Genomic DNA, 5,536 nt, shown 5'->3' on the forward strand with positions numbered 1-5,536 from the left:
GCTGAAAACCAAGGCAATCAGGTACCTCCTGCAATTGCGGTTAATCAAAATCCTGCTCCACGTACTATGTATGATTATGCTAAACCTTCTTTAACAGGAACTGAATCTAGCATAGTTAGACCTGCTGTAGCCGCAAATACTTTTGAATTAAAACCTAACACTATTCAGATGATACAGCAATTTGTTCAGTTTGATGGTTTGCAGGATGAAGATCCCAACGCTCACTAAGCAAACTTTCTAGAATTTTACGATACATTTAAAATTAATGGCATTTCTAATGATGCCATTCGTCTTCAGTTATTTCCTTTTTCATTGAGGAACAAAGCTAAACAGTGGTTGAACTCGTTACCACGAGGGTCAATTACTACTTGGGAACAAATGACCGAAAAATTTTTACTAAAATACTTCTCGCCGGCTAAAACGGCTAAATTACGTAATGATATCTTTTCTTTTGTGCAGATGGATTTAGAAACACTTTACGATGCATGGGAGAGATACAAGGACTTACTGTGAAGGTGCCCTCACCTTGGGTTACCCCTTTGGCTTCAAGTACAAACATTCCACAATGGTCTGAATCCCTCGACTCGGCAAATGGTTGACGCAGCTACTGGCGGAACCATCAACAACAAAACACCTGGAGAGGCTTATGAATTCATTGAAGAAATGTCACTGAATAACTATCAGTGGCAAGTCATGAGGACTAAGCCAACAAAAATAGCCGATGTTTATAACGTCACTCAGTTACTATGCTGTCAAATCAGGTAGAACTTCTCAATAAATAGTTTACTTGGTTCTACGCAGGTACATCTAGTAATGAGGTGTGACTCAAGTGGAAGAGGTGTGCATACAGAATATCAATCCTTCAATCCCACAATAGAAGAGCAACAAGTCAACTATATGGGTAACAATAACTTTAGATATCAAAAGAACCCATATAGTAATACTTATAATGCAGGTTGGAGGAACCACCCAAATTTCTCCTGGGGTGGTCAAAGGAATCAAAAGCTACAAAATCCTCAGGGTTTTTAACAGCCACCTTATCAACAAGAGAAGAAACCGAACCTTGAGCAGATGCTCTCAAAATTCATATCAATGTCAGAAACCCGTTTCCAAAATACCGAGACAGCACTTAAAAATCAACAAGCATCGATCCAAGGACTCGAAACTCAGATAGGTCAGCTATCCAAATTAATCTCCGAATGACCACAAGGTAGCTTACAAAGTAATACTAAACCTAACCCAAGGGAACACCTCAACGCAATTAGTACTCAAGATAAGGAAGGATTCATTGCGCCTAAGCCATAATTGATGCAAGAAACTGTGGCGAGTAGAGGTGAAAGTGAGGTAAGTCATAACAAAACAGTGAATGAAGAATATAGACTCATGTCCCATATCCTAACGTGACAAGGAAAGACCACTCAGACGAACAATTCGATAAATTCCTCAAACTTTTGAAAAAATTACATATTAACTTACCGTTTATTGAAGCTTTGTCGCAGATGCCAAATGCAATGAAATTTTTAAAAGAGCTTTTAGTAAATAGGCGGAAGTTGGACAAAGCGTCGTATGTGGAGCTAAACGCAGTCTGCTCAGCTATTCTACAGAATAAGCTACCCCACAAGTTGAAAGATCTAGAGAGTTTTACAATTCCTTTCTTAATTGGTAGTTTAGATATAAGTCAGGCATTAGCTGATTTAGGGACTAGTATTAACGTCATGCCTTACAAAATGTTTAAGCAACTAGGTCTTGGGAAACCTAAACAAACTAGGATGAGCATTCAATTGGCAGATGAAACTATAAGATTTCCTAGGGGTATTGTTGAAGATGTACTAGTGAAAGTAGATAAGTTCATATTTCCCGTTGATTTCGTTGTTCTAGACATAGGGGAGGATAATAACACCCCTTGATTTTAGGGAGGCCCTTTTCAGCAACTGCTAAAACAATTATTGATGTTGGTACAGGTGAGCTCACGCTTCGCGTAGGAGACGACACGATCACCCTTCAAGCTCGTAATTCTGGCATCACATCGAACATTGAAGGTAATAGTCCACACCAATCTACTAAAACTGACAACATGACTTTGCAGAAATTGAGCTTCAAAGAAGTTCACGAGCCATGTTCCAGAAATGATAGAGGACACATTCATGAAGAACGAAGGCTACAGATAGAGAAGCTAGACGAATGGCGAGCACACAAATCGAGAACACATGATAACCCGAAACTACGTCAAAACGAGCCTGATACCTCTCCAAATCAACTTAAGGTTGGTGATAAGGTCTTATTAGATGCCGCAGATCCCCACATTGTCACTACCACACCGAATAAGGAAATCCCTCTTACGATACTCAGTATTTTTCCATTCGATACGATGGAGGTGAGTCATCCCAAGTTCTGCACTTTTAAGGTAAACAACACCCGATTAAAACCTTATTTTGTCAAGACTGATAACAGGAACGAGGAGTACGAACTCCTTGAACCACGATGACGATACAACGAAGAGGTAAGTCGAGCTTAGACTATAAATAAGCGCTTCTCGGAAGGCAACCCGAGCACTAACATTATTTATTTCTTTAAATTTTGATATTTAACTCCTAACCTACTAATAGAAATCTTGAATACAAGTGTTTCCACAGAGACACAGCCAATCACATAGGCGTGCTTAAGGCCGTGTGAAAACAGGGCAAAAGATTTCCCTAACACAGGCTACGATAAAACGCCACGGCCGTGCGACATGGTCATGGTCGAGCCTACCAAAACAACACAGGTGTGCGACACGCCCGTGTCTAACACCAATAGTCCAACCTGTCAAATTAACACGGGCGTGGGGCTTGAACACACGGGCGTGGGAGAAGTGAACAAAGCTAAACACAGTCGTGCGACACGGCCGTGTGAACCAACAAACCCGAGGCACAAGGGCATGTGTCGAATTTCAGACGTGCCAAAATAGGAAAAAACGTGAAACACACGGGCTAAAATTGGGGCACATGGGCTTGTCCCATGGTCGTGTGTCCCAAAATCTATAAATAGGCTACACTATTCTTTGTCTTCCCCACTCAAAAACCCTATCCCTAGCCGCTGCAATCCACACAGCCTCCTTGCCACGCCCGTGCACCGCTTCTCACTCCATTTTTGACGCCCAATCTCTCTCCCTTAGCATATTTGTTCACTCTTTTCACCTTTATTCTACTTATTTTTAATGCTTATTCTTAAAATAATTGTTATTTTTATCATACTATGTTCATTTTGTTCATTATTTCCTGCATTATTAGATTATTTATCATGCATTTTATGTTAATGTAGGTTGTTAGAAAAGCTTCATTCTTTTTTCATTCACATGCCATTATTATGCCCATCCTCATGCTCTTATAATGTCACGAAATTATGCTGTCAAAAAGAATTTTGTTGGTTGAGTTTGGTTCATATTTTGGCTGAAATTAGTAGTTTAAATTCATGGCTTTCCAAATTCATGTATTTACTATTATTCTTCTTTACAAATTAGTGGTATATGATGTCGTCTTCACGAGGAAAGAAATTAGCTGTCCCCGCTTCAAAGAAAAAGAAGGGAGTGTCATCTTCCTAGGGTCCTAGGGCAAAAATTCGTCACCCTTTCCTCCAATTCCCCAATGGGCCCCAAGAAGAATTATTTCAAATACTACGAGCCCAACCTTTAGCAGCGGGCCGCTGCATCGACAGGGCTGCTGTCGAACAAGTCTAGTTGGCAGACGTGATCCAGGCTCTTCTTACCACCAACCCTTGGGAGCTATTCTTCGGGATTATCGAGCCAACATACCTCGAGCTCACAATAGAATTATGCTCAACGTTCCATTTTCAAACCGTAATAACAAGGTACGATGAACCCGGCACGGTTCAATTTTGCCTAGGCTGATTAATCCGCCAGCTAAGCATCCCAGAGTTTGGTGCTGCACTAGGCTTATATACGGAGAAGTTTAGGGAGGAGAATGAACTACATGCTCTCAATCGCCACATACATTTCTCTCCCTCGAAGTGCTAGCACACTTTGGCCCCTATCACGGCCTGGTGCAATCCTAGCCGCTCCAAGGCATCAGTTCTCCCACAATCCTTGAGGTACTTACATGATGTTTTAGCTCACACGTTTATAGGGAGGCGAGAGAGCACTGGCATCGTCAACACCCACGACATCTACTTCTTATGGTGCATGTCGTAAGGGTATGTCATCGACCTTGCCTATTTCATCACCTTTGCGATTTAGCACCAGACGGAGTGGCATCGAAAAGGGGTCATCTCCATTGGCCTTTACGTGACCCGGCTAGCACGACACTTCGAGCTCCTCAACACCGCAACCCAAGAATCATCCCTCACCCTCATCGGCCAGATGTCTCTACAAGCCATCTCGAGCATGCTTAGCATGAGGATGATCGCGAGGCGCCGAGGAACCTACCCTTCCCAGTATTGTCTCGCACAATCTATCGAGAAGGAGACCTACGAGGACATTCCTGATGATATCCTGCCACAACACGAGGACCCATCGACTCAACCACCACCACCTTCTCGTCCAGTTCATGCGGCAGCTTCATATGTTGACATCTCTAAGCACCTCACTCGATTCGAGCATCAGTGTTTTCAATGATTTGACAACATTGATGCTACTCTACAGCAGATTTGTCAGCACCTCCACATCTCATCGCCAATCCCACCTCACGAACCATCTAGCGATGAAGATGTTTAGAAATATTTATTTTACTATTTTATGTTTTTAATTTTTATTCAAACTACTTTTTATTTTTATTTTTTAGCAGATTTAGAATTTTATTATAAATTTTGGTTATTTCTTTTCGAGTACTTATTCTTCCTAATATCCTCTAAAAAGTTCCTAATTTTATCACAGTTATATAGAGATCTTAAGCTCATCATCATAGAGGAACTAAAACTCCACCGAGAAAGGTTCTCCACGACTGCCATGTCCTGCTCGACCACGACCATAGCTACCACTAGATATAATATTATTTTGGCGCAAGACTTATGGCCAAATGAACCTCTACGACCGCTGGAGTATCCTCCTCCACTCTCGAACCGATTACTCTCTAAAACTCTAGTTCGAGGAATTCATCATACAGGAAATTTCACTTCTCTCCCTATCTTATTTTTATTTTATAATACCTATCTTTGTACATTAAGGACAATGTACATCTTAAGTGTGGTGGGAGGCATTCATTTCATTATCAGAAAAATCCCTGAATAATTACCTTGTTCTCTTGAAAAGCTCTCATATCATATTTAGGATAAATTTTAATTGATTTATGATTTTGATTGATATATCTGGAATTAAAACGTAGGGATTTATGCATTGATTGTTTAAACTTTAAGACATTAGAGAATCAAGCATGATAAGTTGATTTTTAAGAATTTAAAATTATAGGTTGCTTCCTCAAGTCTAGGTATTACTTTGAATTGGAATTCACGAGTCTAAATATCAAAAAGCCATAATTTTTGTGAGATTTTTGAGCCTTTTGAGCATCTATTCATCCTTTCATGCTCACTTTTATTATTGCTCTGA

At 40.6% G+C, this 5,536-nt stretch overlaps 1 non-coding gene across 1 annotated transcript; it reads right to left on the reverse strand.

Annotated features, from left to right (window-relative positions):
* Positions 1 to 426: 426 nt before the first annotated feature.
* Positions 427 to 533, reverse strand: LOC121212893 (small nucleolar RNA R71). Its single transcript, XR_005908267.1, has one exon. It is a non-coding gene; the product is annotated as a small nucleolar RNA R71 (small nucleolar RNA).
* Between the last annotated feature and the right edge of the window lie 5,003 nt (positions 534 to 5,536).

The sequence above is a fragment of the Gossypium hirsutum genome, chromosome A13 (genome assembly GCF_007990345.1).
Source record: "Gossypium hirsutum isolate 1008001.06 chromosome A13, Gossypium_hirsutum_v2.1, whole genome shotgun sequence".
NCBI lineage: Eukaryota > Viridiplantae > Streptophyta > Magnoliopsida > Malvales > Malvaceae > Gossypium > Gossypium hirsutum.